Source organism: Schistocerca piceifrons, chromosome 3, assembly GCF_021461385.2.
Source record: "Schistocerca piceifrons isolate TAMUIC-IGC-003096 chromosome 3, iqSchPice1.1, whole genome shotgun sequence".
NCBI classification, from domain to species: domain Eukaryota; kingdom Metazoa; phylum Arthropoda; class Insecta; order Orthoptera; family Acrididae; genus Schistocerca; species Schistocerca piceifrons.
The window spans coordinates 365,334,542-365,359,104 of record NC_060140.1 but is presented as its reverse complement, the minus strand read 5'-3'; the positions used below and the strand labels follow the sequence as shown (position 1 = coordinate 365,359,104).

General features: G+C 40.2%; 1 long non-coding RNA gene across 2 annotated transcripts in view; it reads left to right on the top strand.

Moving 5' to 3' along the window:
* The window catches only part of LOC124789277, a 117,857-nt gene that overhangs the window by 2,722 nt on the left and 90,572 nt on the right, over nucleotides 1-24,563 (top strand). Inside the window, exons 1-2 of one of the 2 annotated variants that reach the window (XR_007016099.1) lie at nucleotides 5,726-5,740; nucleotides 7,553-7,633. This is a non-coding gene — a long non-coding RNA (uncharacterized LOC124789277). Of the gene's footprint in view, nucleotides 1-5,725; nucleotides 5,741-7,552; nucleotides 7,634-24,563 lie in introns of those variants that run through there. The other variant, XR_007016100.1, reaches the window with a different exon arrangement.

The window sequence follows — 24,563 nt, the reverse complement described above, 5'->3', positions numbered from 1 at the left end:
CGTGTAATGCAGAAACTCCAATTAGCATGGATACAGCAATTTATTTTTGAATTTTCACCGGCATTGCTTGTAACGCAAAAGCTAAAATTAATTTGTAGCGCGTAATAGACCTCAGGGGATTCATTACGCTTTAATGAATATGTGCCGTAGCGTGCACAGGGCCCCGAGCCGTAGTAGTGCTGTTTCATCTTTAGTTTTCTGCGCTGCTGCCTTCTCTTCTACTATCCTTTACATCTATCAAAACAGCTCTTTAACTACTGCTCTACCTAGCGTTAAGAAAAGTGTAAAGAAAACGTGATACGACAAATTTTACCGAAAGTGACAGTTATCATTAGACGCTCAAGAAATGACAACCATGAGAACTTTAATAACAGACAAAAATGTAATCAACAGTATGTGTAAAATTATCAGCAATAGCGAACGCATTTTAATAACAATAGAGGTTTTCCACTGCAGCAGCAACAAAACCAACCGGTTAACATACCTAACCAAAAATGCAGTGTACAAGGTCAACCAAGCTTTAATGTTTCGCCGCGTGCATGTATAGTCTCAGCTCCAACAAATAGTAACGCAAAGCAACAAGGAAATAACTACGTACAGAAGACACACTATCTCAATTCCTATCGCAGTGCACTGTATAGAAATGACTATCGTGAGAGACGTAAAAGTAATGAACACAATTATCAGCGTACATTTAATAACAGTTGGTCTTATCAGCAGCAAGAACATCCGCCACAACAAATAATCATGAATGAACCAGACATTAGGTATCATCCAGGGCGTAATACGTCTGGAAGAATTAACAGAACAGTACAAATATTTGAAATGCCACAGCATCCTCCCGAAAATAACAACATGTCAGATAGAATTTGATTAAATACAGTACAGGTTGCATATTCCAGTAACGCAAACAATACTTTTTACACGCAGAATCTTGTTCACGAAAACGTTATTTGAAACGTGCTGATGTAATTAATTCAATACCAAATGAATCCACTATGCTATCTGCGTCTGTTATACTGAAAAATGTTGAACCACCTTACAAAAATTAAAGAATTAATAAACTTTCGTACATCTCGTCGACTACGACACTATGAAATAATTGACATTGCGCTGAACAATATCAAACGTGCCGCAGAGCGCCGGAGAAGACAGCAAAAACAGGTTTGTACACGCCGTGACTTTCACATTGGACAGAAGATATTAGTAAGTACACACTATTTATCCAATAGAGTAAAAGGTAGCTGCAGTAAATTTGAACTTCTATACGCAGGTCCATATCGGATTCGCAGCATTCCTCACCCCAATGTAGTATACGTCGAAACTTTGAGAACCAGAAAAACCAAAGGAAACCACCACATATTGAATATCAAACCCTTTATTGAATGAAGATACTTTATGATTTAACATGCTGTAGTGCCATTTCCTAATTTTTTATGACCGCTTATGCAATTATATTCACACGAACACCTACTGATGATTATCGCATTTTTTCTTGGCAAGTGCCCGGCAAGGTAAGGTTAGCAGGTCGCTCTTCTTGTCGTTACACATCAGACCATGCATATTTTTCCAGATCAACTTACACATTTTATGACCATTTATGCAATTATATTTATGTGACTACTTACTGATGATTGTCGTATTTTTCTGGGCAAGTGCCCAGCAAGGTAAGGTTAGCAGGTCGCTCTTCTTGTCGTTACACATCAGACCATGCATATTTTTCCAGATGAACTTACACATTTTATGACCATTTATGAAATTATATTTATGTGACTACTTACTGATGATTGTCGTATTTTTATTGGCAAGTGCTCGGCAAGGTAAAGTTAGCAGGTCGCTCTTCTTGTCGCTACACATCAGACCGTGCATATTTTTCCAGATGAACTTACACATTTTATGACCATTTATGCAATTACATTTATGTGACTACTTACTGATGATTGTCGTATTTTTCTTGGCAAGTGCCCGGCAAGGTACGGTTAGCAGGTCGCTCTTCTTGTCGCTACACATTTTTCCAGATAAACTTACGTATTTTATGAATAATTATGCAATTTTATCTAGTGACATATTAATTTTATTAAATTCTCTCTCGATTAAAGTCTTTAATTCTCGCCTCTATTAGCTACACAACATACAAGCTGAACACAAAGAAAGTCACATTTCTTGTCATAATTTTTTATGTATGTACGATTGTTTTCCTGTTTTGTTTGTATGCACTATGAAATATTTAAGATATAGCAAACACCAGTTGACTTTGACATTTTTGCCTTATGATATCTCAACATCGTGACTACTTTGCTTCTTTTTTTGCTGCTACATTGTGATACACTGTGTACATTTTTGCCTCTGAATACTATCTATGTTTTTGATATATTACGTTTTCTGTCATGCTATGCTGTATGCTCAATTATGTTACTATAAACCAGTTTTTATCTAATGGGTATATGAATTAAATGCAAGACATTAATCTTTGTTCATCATTTTCAGAAAGCAATGACGTGTAAACGAAATAAATTAAACAGAAATGAGAATTTCACCTTCGGAATGAACGAAAGACGATACAGTACTTCGTGATGAAGAGAAAAAGGATCAGAATTAACAAGCATTAACAAGAATATACTATACACATCGTAGTATAGCAGTCTTAACTAATTTTTTCTTTCAGAATACAAGGCGATTGATGCAGGCTGTCAGACAGAACTACACATTTTAGTTTTAGTGGTGAAATGTGCTAGAAATGAGGAATAGTTGTGTAATGAGTAATGATGTGACTTTTTTTGCAGATGATAATGAATGGTGATGAATAATGCTGAAGAATATGCTACTATGGATAATGAACTTTTTCTTTACAGGTGATGATAATAATGGAGTTATGGTGATATGAATAATGAAGTTTTTCTTTGCAGATGAAAATAATGATGAAATTTATATATTTGCTGTTAGTTAAGAGATGTTATGTAGTTATTTTAGTATTTGTTGCAGTTCGTTTTGACAGTATGTGTTATATTGCACAGTATAATGACTGAAGGTTTTGGAAAGGACAGCTAGGGAACACATTTTTTTTATACACATTTCACTACCTGTTACTTCGAAGTTCACTACTTTTCAGCATAAAAGGCGTTTCTTCTTTCAGTTTAATAATCCATTTTTGTATTTTGCAGGAGAAATTATTTATGAAATTAATGTGCTATAAGCAGTTGTTCATTAAACCTATGTCATTTATGAATGTGATTACATATACTCGCTTCATAATCTTGCTACAGCTGACTCATGATGAATGATGTTACACATCTTCATTTGCAGCAACAACTCGAAAGCAAATATTTTCATTCTTCAGTAATTACCCAACGCAATGCATTGCTTTTCAAATATATATATAATGCTTTATAATTAGGCAATGAGTGCCACTGTTCTCTGTAAAACGACTGATGAACATTATTCTGTAATACTATGTCATTTATTAGCTCCTGTTTTCAATGATGACTTCTGATGGTTTGTAATTAGGCAATGAATACCAATGTTCTCTGTAAAACGACTCATGAACATTATTCTGTAATACTATGTCATTTATTAGCTCCTGTTTTCAATGATGACTTCTGATGGTTTATAATTAGGCAATGAATACCAATGTTCTCTGTAAAACGACTCATGAACATTATTCTGTAATACTATGTCATTTATTAGCTCCTGTTTTCAATGATGACTTCTGATGGTTTATAATTAGGCAATGAGTGCCAATGTCCTCTGTAAAATGATTTATGTACATTATTCTGTAATACTATGTCATTTATTAGCTCCTGTTTCAATGATGACTTCTGATGGTTTATAATTAGGCAATGAGTGCCAATGTTCTCTGTAAAACGACTCATGAACATTATTCTGTAATACTATGTCATTTATTAGCTCCTGTTTTCAATGATGACTTCTGATGGTTTATAATTAGGCAATGAGTGCCAATGTTCTCTGTAAAACGACTCATGAACATTATTCTGTAATACTGTGTCATTTATTAGCTCCTGTTTTCAATGATGACTTCTGATGGTTTATAATTAGGCAATGAGTGCCAATGTTCTCTGTGAAACGACTCATGAACATTATTCTGTAATACTATGCCACTTATTAGCTCTTGTTTTCAATGATGACTTCTGATGGTTTATAATTATCAATGAGTGCCAATGTCCTCTGTAAAATGATTTATGTACATTATTCTGTAATACTATTTAATTTATTAACTCCTGTTTTCAATGATGACTTCTGATGGTTTATAATTAGGCAATGAGTGCCAATGTTCTCTGTAAAACGATTTATGTACATTATTCTGTAATACTATGTCATTTATTAGCTCCTGTTTTCAATTCTGTAATACTATGTCACTTATTAGCTCCTGTTTTCAATGATGACTTCTGATGGTTTGTGATTAGGCAATGAGTGCCAATGTTCTCCGTAAAACGACTCATGAACATTATTCTGTAATAGTACATACATGGTACAGAAATGTTCAATAACTGGGCAATGAGTGCCACCAACTATTAGTGTAATTCTCAATGAAGACTAGTATGTGACTTAATGTCCTTCACCTTCTGACCTAATTACCTGGAATTACTGCAATATCCGTTTGTCCTGTATATCCTCATGATCATGGAGCACTATATTTGGATTTTTGCACTAATTCTACGTTGGTGTACCTTACAAGAGCATGGTGTTGACACGACATGCTGTCCACCACCGTGAGCGATGGAGATGCTATTATGGTCTCACTGTTTGGTGTACCTAATGTACCACCAAAAACATAACATGGAATATTACTACGACATTTCAGTGTCTTGGCTACGCTGATTAATACTTCTGGGAAAGGAACTTCAGATTGTCTCACTTGGTGTTGTGCTTCTGTAGAAGGATATGGACTTTCAGTGCAGCTGCGTACAACCTAAAGTGCTACAACCATGATGCAATCCTTCCCTTTCCTATCCTAATTCTTGTAACATAGTGAAAATCATTTTTTGCTAACATGATTTGTGTTCATGGCCTATACATTGTTTTGATTTGATGATATGTTCTGAACTACAGTGCGTGTGCACTTTTGTCATTTGTTACCATGATTTCTACTAATTGCGTATACACTTTTTGATTTGCTGATATGTTCTGAACTACAGTGCATGTGCACTTATGTAATTTGTTAATTTGTTTTGTACTCATTGTATATATATTTTGTCATTACCTGATATGTTCTGTACTCGGTGCATGTGCACTATATTTACTTCATGTTCTACACCTATATATCTGTATATTCTGTGATTGTAATGTTAGTTAATTAACAAAAATTTGTTGCTCATGGCAAGTCCAAATGACTCACCATCGCTGCCAAATTTTCGCCCCCCCAGTGGAGGGTTATGAAAGACGTATGTATTCATTACCAGCGATGGCGAGGCATGACAGAATCTCTGACCAGAGAGTTATTTATCGTTGCTAGTCTCCGCTTGACCGTGCGAGACGACAGTTGCGTGTAGCGAGTCGGCAGGAACAGTAGTACCATGTAGCGAGTCGGCAGGAGCAGTTGTACTCTGTCAGTTGCGTGTAGCGAGTCGGCAGGAACAGTTCAGTTGTACTCTGTCAGTAGCAGTAGTCAGTCGTCAGTAGTAGCGAGTGGACGGTTGTACTGAGCAGGCGTCGGCATGCGTCGGCGGCGTGTTCTTCTCTCTACTCTGGTCACGATTCAGGACGATATGTATTGTTGTAGAAGGTAATGAAGCAGCATTGCGCACATCTAGTAATGCATGTTAATTGTAATTAATGTGTTCAAAAATGCCCCAATAATAATTTTTTGTAAAGTAACTCTTTTAAAGAAAAACATTCATTTCAATTTAAAAAATATTTCCTATGCATTTCCTCGAAGAATCAAAATTTAATATACGCCAGAATTGCACGAAGCTGTGTCGATAGATAAGAGCAGATATAGATGCAGTTTTTATGATGCAGCTTTTATTGAGGTAAGAATTTTTTGCTTTTTTTATTCAGAATACAGGGTCGAAGGTCAGCGCTGCTGCCCTTATAGAATTTATCAGGTTTAATTATTTCACAGGGCCGAAGGTCAGCGCTGCTGTCCTTATAAAATTGATCAGGTTTAATTATTTCTGTTGAGATGTTAGATACAGTTTGTGGTTCATTAGCTAATTAATATTGTTGTTGGTATACGATCAATGTTCATTCCTTAATTTTGTGGAGAGTTTACATTTGGGCCATTATTGTTCTTTAATTTTTGTGTGAGGACATTACGCTTGGATTCATTTCAATTTAACGATATTTTGTGGGGAGTCAACATTTGGCTCATTTTTTTTATTATCATTGACTTTTATTTCTGTGGGGAGGTTATAACCTACAACTGGGCATCATTTCCAATGATGTGAGGGGTGGTATTCACGGAAATATATGAGGAATCTGTCTTCTGTTTTTCTGCTTTTATAACATGTTGTAAGTTTTCTTGTGTCTTTTAGACTATGTCATCCATGTGATGATCACCCAACTGGTTTACCTGCTTTCCTTATGCATATGTCTGTATCATTGGAATCCTCATTATCTGTGTCATATGTTGGCTTGAACCAGAGATTTCAGGAATGGTCCAGGAAGCAAATCTGCAACTTGATCACCTTTAAATTGTATATATTTATCTGATTTTTCGTGACCCATTTAGACTGAGTGCTAGTACTTTAAGTTCATTTATTTTGTGAATACCTTCTGTGATAATTTTTCTTGTTCAACTAAATAACTGATTAATTACATGGTAATTGAATGACATACTTGGCCAAGATTAGGTCGAGTAATGCAGACTTTTTGTACCATAATATATGTGAAGTTACTGTATTCTAAATACTATATGGAAAATTTAGAATTTAAAGTTAAATTTACTGTTATGATGTACAGCTTTCCTTCTAAAAATATGTTTTCCAAGAAAATTTAAGATGACACTGTGATGCTGTATATCCCGTGATGCGGATTGAAGACGATTATACATACACTGAGACTTTACTCATATAACACAAAGATGATAATTCTGATCTAAACACTTTATACAAAGCCATTACATATGATAATTGTTCTTAAACTTACATATACTGTTGGGTCAGAGGCACACTTGAGATGTTAGGTAAGTGTCAGTCTGAGCAAGTGTTTTGTTTCACAGGAATTTCCTGTTTGGCCCACTGTGAGGTCGAGGTTGGTCTACCTTTTTGTTTTCGTACTAGACTTGTCTGTTACCTTTGAAATTCTGTATATACAGCTGGAGCAAAACTATCCAATTTTAGGATATTAATGTAATATATAATATGATGATTATGCTCATCTAATTCAATATCTTGATAGTGTTTCCTATTTATATATATTATATCCACAACATGTTTTTGTTTAGTACTGTGGTCAAATGACCTAATTTGGGAATACTTACTGAAGTGAAAAATGAATTGTACGGAAAATCGACTTCATAAATGTACACAAATGACAGAAATTTTTGTTTATTGTATGTGATTTCCTCCATTAGTTATACAATGTGTGGTTTCAGGTACTGAAAACAGTTTTGCCAGCAGTGCCAGTACTGGACTGTAGCAGGTGGAGATCCCAACAGAAGAAACAACTTACAAAGGTAAATGAAATTTCAGGATGAATGTAAAAATGCATCTTGTGTTGCTTAGATAGAAATCCTATATTACATGTTTTTGAACTTTGTTTTGACTCACAGATTGGGGGTATCTCATATATGCTTTTAGGATGCTTTTTTGTAATTGGTAGATCATGTTGTTGTTGTTTTGGTCTTCAGTCCTGAGATTGGTTTGATGCAGCTCTCCATGCTACTCTATCCTGGGCAAGCTTCTTCATCTCCCAATACTTACTGCAACCTACATCCTTCTGAATCTGCTTAGTGTATTCATCTTTTGGTCTCCCTCTACGATTTTTACCCTCCGCGTTGCCCTCCAATACTAAATTTGTGATCCCTTGATGCCTCAGAACATGCCCTACCAACCGGTCCCTTCTTCTTGTCAAGTTGTGCCACAAACTCCTCTTCTCCCCTATTCTATTCAATACCCCCTCATTAGTTACGTGATCAACCCACCTAATCTTCAGCATTCTACTGTAGCATCACATTTCAAAAGCTTCTATTCTCTTCTTGTTCAAACTATTTATCGTCCATGTTTCACTCCCATACATGGCTACACTCCATACATATACTTTCAGAAACGACTTCCTGACACTTAAATCAGTACTCGATGTTAACAAATTTCTCTTCTTCAGAAACACTTTCCTTGCCATTGCCAGTCTACATTCTATATCCTCTCCACTTCGACCATCAACAGTTATTTTGCTCCCCAAATAGCAGAACACCTTTACTACTTTAAGTATCTCATTTCCTAATCTAATTCCCTCAGCATCACCTGACTTAATTAGATTACATTCCATTATCCTCGTTTTGCTTTTGTTGATGTTCCTCTTATATCCTCCTTTCAAGACACTGTCCATTCCATTCAACTGCTCTTCCAAGTCCTTTGCTGTCTCTGACAGAATTACAATGTTATCGGCAAACCTCAAAGTTTTCATTTCTTCTCCATGGATTTTGAAACCTAATCCGAATTTTTCTTTTGTTTCCTTCACTGCTTGCTCAATATACAGATTGAATAACATCGGGGATAGGCTACAACCCTGTCTCACTCCCTTCCCAACCACTACTTCCCTTTCATGCCCCTCGACTCTTATAACTGCCATCTGGTTTCTGTACAAACTGTAAATAGCCTTTCGCTCCCTGTATTTTACCCCTGCCACCTTTAGAATTTGAGTAATCTAGTCAACATTGTCAAAAGCTTTCTCTAAGTCTAGAAATGATAGAAACTTAGATTTGCTTTTCCTTAATCTTTCTTCGAAGATACGGTGTAAGGTCAGTACTGCCTCCCGTGTTCCGATATTTCTACGGAATCCAAACTGGTCTTCCCCGAGGTCAGCTTCTTCTGTAAAGAATTCGCGTTAGAATTTTGCAGCTGTGAGTTATTAAACTGATTGTTCAGCAGTTTTCACATCTGTCAACACCTGCTTTCTTTGGGATTGGAATTATTATATTCTTCTTGAAGTCTGAGGGTATTTTGCCTGTCTCATACATCTTGCTCACCAGATGGTAGAGTTTTGTGAAGACTGGCTCTCCCAAGGCCGTCAGTAGTTCCAATGGAATGTTGTCTACTCCCGGGGTCTTGTTTCGACTCAGGTCTTTCTGTGCTCTGTCAAACTCTTCACGCAGTATCTCCCATTTCATCTTCATCTACATCCTCTTCCATTTCCATAATATTGTCCTCAAGTGCATTGCCCTTGTATAGACCCTCTATATACTCCTTCCATCTTTCTGCTTTCCCTTCTTTGCTTACAACTGGGCTTCCATCAACGCTCTTGATATTCGTACAAGTGGCTCTCTTTTCTCCAGAGGTCTCTTTAATTTTACTGTACGCACTATCTATTTTACCCCTTGTGAGATAAGCCTCTACAATCTTACATTTGTCCTCTAGTCATCCCTGCTTAGCCATTTTGCCGTTCCTGCCGATCTCATTTCTGAGACGTTTGTATTCCTTTTTGCCTGCTTTATTTACTGCATGTTTGTATTTTCTCCATTCATCAATTAAATTCAATATTTCTTCTGTTACCCATGGATTTCTACCAGCCCTCGTCTATTTACCTACTTGATCCTCTGCTGCCTTCACTACTTCATCCCTCAGAGCTGACGATTCTTCTTCTACTGTATTTCTTTCCCCAATTCCTGTCAGTTGTTCCCTTATGCTCTCCCTGAAACTCTCTACAACCTCTGGTTTAGTCAGTTTATCAAGGTCCCATCTCTTTAAATTGTCACTCTTTTGCAGTTTCTTCAGTTTTAATCTACAGTTCATAAGCAATAGATTGTGGTCAGAGTCCACATCTGCCCCTGGAAATGTCATACAATTTAAAACCTGGTGCCTAAATTTCTGTCTTACCATTATATAATCTATCTGATATCTTTTAGTATCTCCAGCGTTCTTCCATGTATACAACCTTCTTTCACGATTCTTGAACCAAGTGTTAGCTATGATTAATTTATGCTCTGTGCAAAATTCTACCCAACGGCTTCCTCTTTCATTTCTTACCCCCAATCCATATTCACCTACTATGTTTCCTTCTCTCCCTTTTCCTACTCTCGAATTCCAGTCACCCATGACTATTAAATTTTCGTCTCCCTTCACTATCTGAATAATTTCTTTATCTCATCATACATTTCATCAATTTCTTCATCATCTGCAGAGCTAGTTGGAATATAAACTTGTAGTACTGTAGTAGGCATGGACTTCGTATCTATCTTGGCCACAATAATGCGTTCACTATGCTGTTTGTAGTAGCTTACCCGCACTCCTACTTTTTTATTCATTATTAAACCTACTCCTGCATTACCCCTATTTGATTTTGTATTTATAACCCTTTATTCAGCTGACCAAAAGTCTTGTTCCTCCTGCCACCGAACTTCACTAATTCCCACTATATCTAACTTTAACCTATCCATTTCCCTTTTTAAATTTTCTAACCTACCTGCCCGATTAAGGGATCTGACATTCCACGCTCCGATCCGCAGAACGCCAGTTTTCTTTCTCCTGATAACGACGTCCTCCTGAGTAGTTCCCACCCGGAGATCCGAATGGGGGACTATTTTACCTCCGGAATATTTTACCCAACAGGACGCCATCATCATTTAACCACACAGTAAAGCAGAATGCCCTCGGGAAAAATTACGGCTGTAGTTTCCCCTTGCTTTCAGCCATTCGCAGTACCAGCACAGCAAGGCCGTTTTGGTTAGTGTTACAAGGCCAGATCAGTCAGTCATCCAGACTGTTGCCCCTGCAACTACTGAAAATGCTGCTGCCCCTCTTCAGGAACTACACGTTTGTCTGGCCTCTCAACAGATACCCCTTCACTGTGGTTGCACCTACGGTATGGCCATCTGTATCGCTGAGGGACGCAAGCCTCCCCACCAATGGCAAGGTCCATGGTTCATGTGTATCTCATATCACAGTAAAAGTTTGGTTCAGGTTGTTTGTCTCTAAACTATTAATGCTATACCTTTATAATTTTACATGTTTTGGGTGTTACACATATTACCCATGATTTCTCTTATATAATTTAATGATTTAATGGTTTTGGTACTTCACACCACCAGTGTCTCACTATTTTTGGTATTTACACCTGTATTTGATAGCATAGCTCTGAGTTCTGGATATTAACACTTTTTCCAAATTGTCTATATTCCACCTTCAGGATTGGAGAAGAGCATTTCATTAACCTTTGATTAGTTAATCCTGTTTGGGAGGTACTGAAATGGGACACCTTCCCATCCCTATCTGAAATTCCTTCCTCACGTCATCACTCTGTGAAGAATTTATTTTAGCACGGATTTTTAACTTTCCAGACTTTATACTGTTACATCTATACCCAGTTCCAGTAGCAAAGTGCCCCTTAACATTAATACATATGAGTTTACTATAACAGATTAAATTTCACATTAATATGCTTTCCAATTTATATTAGCAACTACGAGGAGTAAGCCATTTGTTAATAATCGAACTTTGAAATTTAGTGATATGAACTATGCAACCATGTGGCACCACATATTCATGAAAATTTACTTCTCTTCTATTTATTCGTAATGATTATTTAAATTGATGGTTCTACTTAAGAGCAAATCAAAATACTCCTAACAACTTTTTTATTCAAAGTGATTTGTTTATACTGAATTAAAATATAATTTAAATTGTTGTACTGTAAATTTCATTGAAATTGTGTATGAAATTAACTTTTCCAAACTGATTATAAGAACATGTAGGGCAATATGTGGTCTATTTTTATAAGTGACGAAAGTCGTCTAATGACTTTTAATGTACCATTGCAGCCCTGTGGAGTTCACACGACCCATGTCTTTGATACAGATGCCAAGATGTAATGATAAGCGTCCTTATGAGTCGTGCATACACAACTCTCTCTCTTAATGATGGACTTTACTGTCCAACATGTCGTTACATATCTCAGTGAGTGCTTTGACACGGCTCTGCAGCAACCCATGAAGCAGTAGCTCTCAGAAGAACATCTGAGTAGGCAAAGCTCTGTTAGAACTGTAAGTCGTTGCAGTCTTGTCATTAGTGTAGCGATTCTTGAAGGCCTGCTGGTCTTAGCTGGAAGACTACAGCCACGGTCCCAGCTGCAAATTCACTTGAATTGTCCATCACGCTCACGTTTAGTGAGTGGTCACCTTACAAAGCCACCCTGAAGGATGCTCATCATCTGCGTAGGCAGCGAGAAAGGTATTCTCGTTCGCCCCATCTGCTTTCTCATGTGTTCCAGCTTTGCCCCGTCATACTTAACACGTTAAAAATGTGGTCTCATAGATCGATGCCACCGTCATTGGTGTGTCACAGTTGCCAATGGAAACGGACGTATCCGACAGACGCCGATACGGTAGCACGAGGACCGAGCGGATCCAACAAAGCCAACTGAGCTACGCCTTCAGCGGCCCAGACTACAAATGCCCTCTGCCGTCACGATATAGGATGGCCGGCGGCAGCTATAAAGCCTAGTCTCATACGGGATCCACCCGTTGAGCCGACGTCGAAAAAGGCCAATGACGTTTATGGCATTCGATGTCACACGTATTGTGTACCTTGCAACCACAATATTGGCTGCTAATGGCAACTGGGGGCAGGACTGGAGGTATCCAATGATGAGCTCGGCATGAGGCTACAGAGGTAGTTGAACTGCTTAGTCGACCAGTAACTCCCAATAGTGCTACTGTGCTAGTGGCGTTGATACAAAGCAGAGCAATGGCAACGGTAAACGAAGCGAACATTGCATTAACTCCAGAACAATAGTTGCCAAAGCTGACATTTCGTCAGAAAGGAACTAAAGGAATTTCGCAGAGTGAGGAAAAAGGACCAGATAAAATATTAGTTTTTATGCAGGATGAGTTAGTGGTGTCGTATAAGCTCCACTGTGTGGACAATGTACATGAAGAGTACAATGATGACGATATGTGCTTAACAACTGAAAGTTGTATTGAAACACGTGTCGAGCCATATAGTTCGCCACCCTCGTCGGACAGGGAGCCACAAATCCCGTCTCCACTCGCTGTCACCGGAGCGGGTACTAAACATAATTACGTACATTGAAGTTGAGTAAAAGAACAATTATGAACAGAAGTCAAGAAAGTCCTCATCAATATGCCCATGTAAGAAATAAAAAAAACCACAGATTTTCTAGGAAGGGAAGGCGCACTTGATACAAAAATTGGCGTTCGCACATTTCAAGGATGCTTGATACAATTTAGAGGATGTTCTTGATAGTGACCTACTACGTTCGTATCAAACTGCGCGCGATATACACTGAAGAGCCAAAGAACCTGGTACACCTGCCCAGTATCGTGTAGGGCCCCAGCGAGCACGCAGAACTGCCGCAAAACGACGTGGCATGGACTCCACGAATATCTGAAGTAGTGCTGGAGTGAACTATCACCGTGAATCCTGAAGGACTGTCCATAAAGGGTACGAGGGAGTGGAGATATCTTCTGAAGAGCACGTTGCAAGGTAGGCCAAATACGTTCAACAATGTTCATGTATGGAGAGTTTGGTGGCCAACGGAAGTGTTTAAACTCGGACGTGTGTTCCTGGAGCCACTCTGTAGCAATTCTGGACGTGTGGGGTGTCGAATTGTCCTTCTGGAATTGCCTAAGTCCGTCGGAATCCACAATGGACATGAATTGATCCACGCATCAAGGATCCCACATCACTCCAACTGCACACGCACCACAGAGCCTCCACCAACTTGAACAGTCTCCTGTTGACATGCAGGTTCCATGGATTCATGAGGTTGTCTCCATACCCGTACACGTACATCCGCTCGATAAAATTTGAAACGATACTCATCCGGGCAGGCAACATGTTTCCAGTCATCAAAAGCCCAATGTCGGCGTTAGCAGGTCCAGGCGAGGCGTGAAAATTTGAATCATACAGTCATCAAACGTACACGATTGGACCTTCGGCTCCGAAAGCCCATATCGATTATGTTTCGTTGAATAGTTCGTACGCTGGCATTTGTTGATGGCCCAGCAATGAAATCTGCAGCAATTTGCGGAAGGGTTGCACTTCCGTCGCGTTTGACGATTCTCTTCAGTCGTCGTTGTTCCCATTTTTGCAAGATCTTTGTCCGGCAGCAGCGATGTCGGAGATTTGACGTTTTACTGGATTTATGTGACATTCACGGTACACTAGCGAAATGATCGTACGGAAAATTCCCTCTTCATCACTACCTCAGAGATGCTGTGTCCCAGCGCTCGCGCGCCGACTATAGCACCACGTTCAAACTCACTTAAATCTTGATAACCTAGTATTGCAGCAGCAGTAACCGATGTAACAACACTTGTTCTCTTATACAGGGGATTCCGACTGCAGTGTCGAATTCTGCCGGCTTGCATATCTCTGTATTTGAATACGCATGGCTACACCAGTCTCTTTGGCGCTTACAGTGATTTGAAGTGAAACAGTGAATGGTTGCTTACCTTCAAACAGTGTTGCGGAGTTGGTAGACGTAAGATAAAGAAATTTCAAACTATGTGTCAACTTGACGATGCACAATAAAGTGCAGAATCGACCCGAAAATTTGTCGACGAGGTAAACAAACTTATCCCATCGTTCAGTAAGGAATTTTTCTTTAACACCTACCAATCTGGTTTCGTACAGGAAATGCATGTGGAGGTAACCCTGCATTTTATAGGTGCCAAGACAGTTCTATCAAGGTTAATGATGGAGACCTACTACGTTCACATCAAACTGCGACCGATATACACTGAAGAGCCAAAGAAACCAGTACACTGGAAAACTGGTACCTTAACGCATTCGTATACAATTATACCACCTGTTAATCCGGGCGATAAATTGGCTGGGACGCTATTTATTATACTGAGAGAAGGTAGAGGTGCTCTGCTCCCTACAATTGTTTCTCGTGTGTGTGATCTTACAAGTGCAATAGAAAATATTAGCGTCACAGCAAGAAAGAGTGGGAAAATGGGCAGCAGAGAGCTACAATTGTGGTATGAACACTGCTTTTGACCAATAGCTGGTCAAAACAGCTTGCTTTTGATTTCCCCTGGTCTGCGTATAAAAATAATACTCCCTTTGAGCAAACTATCCCCTCTGAAAAGTGTGAGACATTGCAGTTCATACCACCTGGAACCATTCGACAAATTCAGCCTTTGGAGGTTTGTTTTCCCGTGGCACTATCTGCAGCTGTACCTTTAAGGGTAGCCAGCTGCTGACAGACTATTCAGCATTCGGTTGCATGCCATCACATTTCATCAGTTCTCCTCACCCCATTACACTAATATGAATCTATTCTTTAAGAGTGAATACGTATCTGAAAGTTCTGCACGTTTTGTAAGTCCAAAGAGTGACCACAGAGGTTCGGACCATCAAGATCGAAGGCGACTTCGATCTTGATGGTCCGAACCTCTGTGGTCACTGTAGCGCGCCATTTTTCATTCGGCGTTCTTGGTACAAGTTAACGGTTTGTTTTGAACATTTCATAAATGTCGGCGACATCCATTTTTTGAAGTGTAATACATACATCCCATAGAAGTTTGATTCCTGCACCTTGCGGACACTCGTTTTCTGCTCCCATACTGACACGCATGGTGAGTCATTAGCAAATAACATTCTTGCTGTCATAATTGTTAACGAAACCGTTTCAAATGAGCCTCACTAAAGACTGAACTTGCGATCTTGCACTCAAGGGGTTCCTTGTCAGTCGCCGTTTTAGACAGTCCTAGGTCTTCAACAGTTTGCTCGTGCATTAGTAGCGGGAGTCACATTGCCAGTCCCAATTGCTTCATGTAATAGTTTGACTTTATTGCTGTTTGTCTTTTTGTAAAGTCTGGTATGTTCCTGTGGTACCAAACTGATGAGGTCATCGGACCCTAGGATTACACACTAATTAATCTAATTTACACTAATTTACGCTAAGGACAACACACACACCCATGCCCGAGGGAGGATTCGAATCTCCGCCGAGGGAAGCCGCGCGAACCATGGTGCCTCAGACCACGCGGCTACTCCACGCGGCTCTTTTGTTAAGTTCCTTTGCAGTGCTTGAGAAAGCTACAAATTAAGTAAAACTTCTGTATACTGTATTTACATGTTCGATAATCATTTATGCTCCTGCCCAGCTTCCCTATGACGATAGCTGCAGCGCAACTTTGTAGCACATCTCTACTTACCACTCTGTACAAAGTGGTACACAACAAAAGCAATACTAAGAGTACACGCATGAATATGCAAATATACAGTCTTCCTTATCACTACATTTCCCAAAGAGACTTTACAAAAACGTTTTCTGAATTAATTTACAATATTTAGTAACTTGACAATCAAAAAATCTTTACAGGAAATCTTTACAGTAACTTAACAATCCTGGCCATAAGTAGAATTTCAGGAAATCTGTGCAGTAATTAAGAATGCATCGAGTACGAGTTACACTCATTGCAAATGAGTGTTAAAACGTAAAGACAGCACACATCATCGAATCAAGTAGAGAATAGCTCACATGTTCCATTAAATGCACTATCTCTTTGCCATCCCATAACTGTCTAATTGTCTGTAACAGGGGTGATGAAGAATTCAGCATGCGAGCCCTTCTCTGGCACGAGTGCCATGCACTCAGCCTGGCTGGCACATTTCGCCCACTGTGTGTAAACCGAGGAGGGGGAAGATGGGGAACTGGTGAATGCGATACATTTAAACGGCACTGCAGTCGCATTGCATACGACTTCACTTTATATTTCATATTTATCAACAGAACAGATCAAAAACAAAATAAGTCTTCAGTAGTATATAATTATTTTTGGCGCCCTGAAGATACAACTTAATTTTTTTCTGGTACAGACTGTCGACATATGGACAGGCACAGAATATTTCACAGATTTTTGCACTATTGTTGCCACTTAATCTTGACCTACTTAGTTTCGCGATTGAATAAAAAGTCTTTCACACACATGTGTTTGTCGAAATATTGTAGCAATTTTGCCACCTCATAATGGATAGGTGGAAACTCTGCCTGAGCAAAGCGCTGTAGACGTCCTTAAAAAGGTAATTATCTTGTAGATCAGTCAGATACATCTGAACATGCAGAGGAGCGTTTCAACCGAAAGGGCAAACGGTGTTTAAAACAACTCAAAAACAGATGTAAGAGTGGCAGTATCAGCAAAACGTTTTGAGAACTATACTAGTAATTCTTTTAAGGCCACAATGAACTCTTCAGACCTCATGTTTTCTTTAACGTCAATGAGCTTAGGGAACTGCACTGTGTTTGTCAGAATGTACCCTTTCTACAAAGCGATTTTCTTGTTAAATGCATCCTCATCGAGTAAGGAATAAGATGTTTTTCTGCTTGCAGTGTCTTGCTGTGGGCATTGTGCAGTCAAGTCCACTTAAAATGTGAGGTCTGCAATCCATTCCGGTGTTCTAATTTTCGTTCCTGCATTCCGGTTTTCTTCATAATTGAAGAACAGTTTTAAATCAAAAATCGTTCCGGGCATGCCCCTTGACTTAGGCAGTGTACTTTCCAGTAATTCAAAAGTTTTCATACTCTTCTTTAATTTCCATCGAAAACTGTTGCAAATGACAGTGGAATAACGTGTGCGATTTTACGGTTTGCACCAACGATTTCTTCACGTTGTCCGTACCTCCAAATTCAGCACAAAGTGCTTCTTGATGTAGAGAAGAATGAATCCCCTCTGTGAATCGTTGTATATTTTTCCTCTTTCAACTCTTGTCAAAAAAATCTTGAAATTCTTTGTGTATAGCATTGTAAAGTCGTTTCATTGCAAATTTGAAGATCTCTGGTTTATACGACTGCATAACATACAGGGTGGTCCCTTGATAGTGACCTGGCCAAATATCACTCGAAATAAGGATCACACGAAAAAACTACAAAGAACGAAACTCGTCTAGCTTGAAGGGGAAAACCAAATGGCGCTATGGTTGACCCGCTAGATGGCGCTGCCATAGGTCAAACGGATATCAACTGTTTTTTTTTTTTAAATAGAAACTCCCATTTTATTACATATTCGTGTAGTACGCAAAGAAATATGAATATTTAATTGGACCACTTTTTACGCTTTGTGATAGATGGCGCTGTAATAGTCACAAACGTATAAGTACGTGGTATCACGTAACATTCCGGCAGTGCAAACGGTATTTGCTTCGTGATACATTACCCATGATAAAATGGACCGTCTACCAATTGCGGAAAAGGTCGATATCGTGTTTATGTATGGCTATTATGATCATAATGCCCAACGGGCGTGTGCTATGTATGCTGCTCGGTATGCTGGGCGACATCATCCTACTTCCAAAAGAATGAATGTCCGGTACATAGCTCGCGTGCGGTTGAAGCGGTATTGAATAGCATATTTCATGACAGGTGGATTGGTCGTCGAAGCACCATACCATGACCCGCACGTTCACCGAATATGAGGTTCTAGGATTTCTTTCTGTGGGGAAAGTTGAAGGATATTTGCTATCGTGATCCACCGACAACGCCTGACAACATACGTCAGCGCATTGTCAATGAATGTGCGAACATTACGGAAGGCGAACTACTCGCTGTTGAGAGGAATGTCGTTACACGTATTGCCAAATGCATTGAGGTTGACGGACATCATTTTGAGCATTTATTGCATTAATGTGTTATTTACAGGTAATCACGCTGTAACAGCATGCGTTCTCAGAAATGATAAGTTCACGAAGGTATATGTATCACATTGGAACAACTAAAAGAAAATGTTCAAACGTACCGACTTGTGTATTTTAATTTAAAAAACCTACCTGTTACCAACTGCTCGTCTAAAATTGTGAGCCATATGTTTGTGACTATTACAGCGCTTTCTATCACAATGCGAAAAAAGTGGTGCAGCTAAAACATTTATATTTTTTTTACGTACTACACGAATATGTGATAAAAATAGGGGTTCCTATATTTAAAAAAAAAAAAAAGAAACGCAGGTGATATCCGTTCGACCTATGGCAGCGCCATCTAGCGGGCCAACCATAGCGTCATCTGGTTTCCCCCTTCAAGCTAGACGAGTTTCGCTGTTTGTAGTTTTTTTGTTTGATGCTTATTTCGTGAGATATTTGTCTCGGTCAGTATCGATGGACCACCCTGTATATTGAGAATTATCATCCCTCTCTTCTGCCACTACCATTACTTTTTAAAGACTTGCGACAATATATCGCTTGGCATGATCTTTTTGTGCGAACAGCCATGCTACGAACAAATAGTGATGCGTAAACAGCGAAGATACCATAATTCTGCTGAAGGGAGTTGGGTCGACAGAAAAACGCCACACCGCAACACTCGATGAAATGCCGCGCTACTGCGGATAGTCCCGAGAAGAACCGAGCAAAGCCGAAACTCACCGGGACGCGCTCCTCACTCTCTAAACGCGACACGTTTGGCATACTAATGGCCGATCCTGCTCTACAACATACAAGACTGATTTGTCCTGTTACTGAATACCACACTATTAACGATAAACAAAAATCTACAACTCATACAGACACATTGTACCACCCACACAATTCAACAAATTACTTCAAACTAATAATTCCCCGTTTTGGTGTGTCACCGCAAAGAAGAACAATAGCTGTATATGCAATAAAATTCCTCTGGGTGTGTTACCACATTATCAATGGGTATAGTCCTCCAACGTTTCGGCTACCGTTGTAAATGACCTTCCTCACGGTATTTTGCTAGCTGCTGAATGAGAGAAGCTTTGGTTCTTATATCCTGGCTGAAGAGTCTGTTATCGTAATCTGATAGTGTACTGAGGATGAGAAGGAGGGGTGATGTTAGACGTCATTTATTGCTGTTTGCTTTATTTATCGTCATTGGTGGTAACACACATTGTTGATTGATGTCTAATTAATTGCTTGCTGCTGGTGGGAATAGGTGAATGAGAAATGAGCGGCAGCTGTTTACCAGCTGCCAACTGCAGGCTGAGGCGTGCCAGCATTTTGTGTACCTGCGGCTGCTGTGGTCTACCGCACGCCTGTGTGTGTGTGTGTGTGTGTGTGTGTGTGTGTGTGTGTGTGTTTGTGTGTATGTGTGTGTTGCTACGCATGAGCTGACGTTCCGTAACGCTGTTATTGCTGGCAGCCGGGCCAAGATGCCGGAATTATGTACCCGTCCTCCCTATTCATGTTGGTGGGTCGCTTGACTATTTCTATCGCCTCTCTAATCTTATTCGTAGAGGTAAGAGGCTGTTTCACCAGTATACCAGCTTCTCGAAATTCGGTTTAGCGCACTCATCCTGGCCTTCTTCCATTGTCGACTTGCTGTGTTGTCTCAGCCTGGTATATCTGTAAATGGTTCAAATGGCTCTGAGCACTATGGGACTTAACAGCTGAGGTCATCAGTCCCCTAGAACTTAGAACTACTTAAACCTAACTAACCTAAGGACATCACTCCTGCCCGAGGCAGGATTCGAACCTTGGACCGTAGCGGACACGCGGTTCCAGACTGAAGCGCCTAGAACCTCACGGCCACACCGGCCGGCTGATATATCTCTCATGTTCACAATTTCGTGTGCTGATCGGTCGCCCCATCTCACCCACTATACTTCCATTCACGTAGGAAGGCGGCCCAATTTTCAGCCGTTCTGCGCATCCCCCTGCATTGACCGCAAGCAGTCAGTAACAGTCATTCTCTCTCCGAACTGCTAGCTGCGATTCACAACTAGACTGCGAGAATCACTCTCCCGCATGCTGCGTTGTTGCCGTATTTCGGGACAACGCAATTTCATTCACAGAGCGACCGAATTATTCATTCAGTTGTCGATGTTACTTTCTTCCACAAGTATAGCTCTCAATGTTTACCTGTCAATGTTTTAGTGTGACTGCCAAATAAATACCAGGTGATCGAAAAGTCAGTATAAATTTGAAAACTGAATAAATCACGGAATAATGTAGATAGAGAGGTACAAATTGACACACATGCTTGGAATGACATGGAGTTTTATTAGAACCAAAAAAATACCATAGTTCAAAAAATGTCCGACACATGGCGACTCATCTGATCAGAATAGCAATAATTAGCATAACAAAGTAAGACAAAGCAAAGTTGATGTTCTTTACAGGAAATGCTCAATATGTCCACCATCATTCCTCAACAATAGCTGTAGTCGAGAAATAATGTTGTGAACAGCATTGTAAAGCATGTCCGGAGTTATGGTGAGGCATTGGCGTCGGATGTTGTCTTTCAGCATCCCTAGAGATGTCGGTCGATCACGATACACTTGCGACTCCAGGTAACCCCAAAGCCAATAATCGCACGGACTGAGGTCTTGGGACTTGGGAGGCCAAGCATGACGAAAGTGGCGGCGGTGTACACGATCATCACCAAACGACGCGCGCAAGAGACCTTTCACGCGTCTAGCAGTACTTTGTTACTTTGCTTTTTTTTTTTGGTTATAATAAAACTCCATGTCATTCCAAGCATGTGTGTCATTTTTTCCTCTCTGTGTGTGGTTTGAGGTTTTCGGGCGCTATCTACATAATTCTGTGGTTTATTAAGTTTTCAAATTTATACTGACTTTTTGATCACCCGGTACATCAAATGACGACAATAAACGTGCAGTGCTTCACAAGCAGGCGGGTAGGTTTATTTACTACATTTACGACTCTATCGAATGTGGATCTTAGCGCGGGACTCCTATTCTTGACATTTTGAAGACACAAGAGTGACTGCAGAAGCATGTGTCGGCAGGAGAACTCCACAGAGAAAAATAACAAACGGAAGTGTCAGAGCTATAGAAACGTCTTGAAAATATGGTCCCGTGTCGCGTCAGAAGCATCAAAATCGCAGAAAACCTGTAACACAAACGGATGTTTTAACAATGATATTTTAGAGCGCTCCGTGTTTGAAATGTATGAAGTAAAGCATAGTGTGGATGAGCGACGTGCCAAAACTTATTACAGTTACGTATGAGAAAATTGGCTTCAGTGGTAGCACTTCGTCAGCGCATATAATGTTAAAAGACACTGATTTCAAATTTATTAAGGAGAGTGTTATTGATTGAAAGAAGTAACATAGGTGCAGCACGAACAACATCCCTTATAAAGATACACGAAACAAGAGGAGGAGGTAGTTCAAAATGTTTTACCTTGATGAAACATGGGTGAATCAGAATCATTCCACGAATACCTGCTGGAAAATCAGTGATGGTACTGGAGGTTTTAAAGTTCTCATAGGAATAGGTTCTCGGATAATTATTCTGCATGCTCGCTCTTCTTCTGCTTTTGTTTCTGAAAGTAAACTTGTATGTAGGTTTAAGAAAAACTGCAGTGACTGTTGTTGTTGTTGTCTTCAGTCCTGAGACTGGTTTGATGCAGCTTTCCACGCTACTCTATCCTGTGCAAGCTTCTCCATCTCCCAGTACCTACTTCAACCTACATCCTTCTGAATCTGCTTAGAGTATTCATCGCTTGGTCTCCCTCTACCATTTTTACCCTCCTCGCTGCCCTCCAATACTAAATTGGTGATCCCTTGATGCCTCAGAACATGTCCTACCAGCCGATCCCTTCTTCTAGTCAAGTTGTGCCACAAACACCTCTTCTCCCCAATCCTATTCAATACCTCCTCATTAGTTATGTGATCTACCCATCTAATCTTCAGCATTCTTCTGTAGCACCACATTTCGAAAGCTACTATTCTCTTCTGGTCCAAACTATTTATCGTCCATGTTTCACTTCCATACATGGCTACAATCCATACAAATACTTTCAGAAGCGACTTCCCGACACTTACATCTATACTCGATGTTAACAAATTCCTCTTCTTCAGAAACGATTTCCTTGGCATTGCCAGTCTACATTTTATATCCTCTCTACTTCGACCATCATCAGTTACTTTTCTCCCCAAATAGCAAAACCCCTTTACTACTTTAAGTGTCTCATTTCTTAATCTAATTCCCTCAGCATCATCCGACTTAATTCGACTACATTCCATTTGAGCCGCGTCGGCTCGGGTTTGATCTATTGAACGTTCCGCGCATAATATTATCGCTGTATCGCGGAGGAAAGAGAGAAGTGGCGCCCCTTCGTGGGGGAAGTCGGCGATGCACCTGTGACAGTCGAGTACTTGGATTTTGGAGGGCGAGGAGAAACAGTGAGATAGGCAGTAGAGCGCGGAGCGTGAAGGCGTGTCAGCCGACGCCGTGTGTGGTGGCAAGAGGAAAATTTTGCCACGTTACCTGATTGTGTTTGTGCGTTGGTGGGTAGAGGCGCCGATGCTGTCGGGAACATGCTGCTTCCTTGTTTATGATGGATTTATCGTTGGCTTCTAGTGACTACATTCTCGTCTCTATGGCTCTGTGACTGATGTGATGCCATTGCGAGGACAGTTGGTTTGGATATAAGCAGCATTTTGTTCTCAGTGTCCATCGTTCTGGCGATTACTGAGTGTGCTTGTCGTTGTGGTGTATTTATTGAGCAGTGTGCTTAGGACGCTTGACCTCACTATTAGGAGTCCACTGCGTAAGGCCGCGTTTATCAAAAAAATGGTTCAAATGGCTCTGAGCACTATGGGACTTAACTTCTGAGGTCATCAGTCCCCTAGAACTTAGAACTACTTAAACCTGACAACCTAAGGACATCACACACGTCCATGCCCGAGGCAGGATTCGAACCTGCGACTGCAGCACTCGCACGACTCCAGACTGTAGCGCCTAGAACCGCTCGGCCACTCCGGCTGGCCCGCGTTTATCCCGTGAGGACTTGTATTCTGCATTTAAAAACTTAGTTGTCAGTCACTGAATTGCTCGAATGCATTCATACTTCTCTGCTTAAGTGTTACTGTTTTACGCCCCTCTGAATGGGAAAATGATAAAGGCCTTACTATTACTGACCTTCTTGTGTGCCACTGACTTGGTTGTGTTTTGCAGCCACGTAATTTGTGCGTTTATTGTAACGAACCGATGTCTGTTTTTGATTAATGTTTCCCTGTGACATTGAGTATTAATCTTGTAACGAACGCTGTTTTAGATATTTTAATCAGTGTGTTGCAGGACGTATCCTATTTGTGCCTCTCAAATGGAGAGCGGAGGCGGTTTTTTGGCCATGATGATGTGTTGGTAGATCCATTTCACGAGTCCAGGCCAGTCACGCGGAGATTTAAAAGTTGTATGTTGTGTTAAGTTAATACTCCCTATTTTAGCATAGAGCGCTCATGCAGAAAGTTTATATGGTTTTGTGCAGATTGCGCGGTATGTTTAGATGATTCTGAATTCACTGTGTTAACTGGTGTCCTCTGAGGTGCTGGAAGTAGTGGATAGACAGCTGTTTTGGACACGTTGTAAATGCAAATAATTTATGTCCCTATTACGTTGGTGAGTTGCTTGCGCTTTGTGTCACAGGTGGTGCTAATTTCATTAATTTCGCCACCGGTCTTCGCAGAGGCTGCGGGAGGAACCGACCCACTGTGGC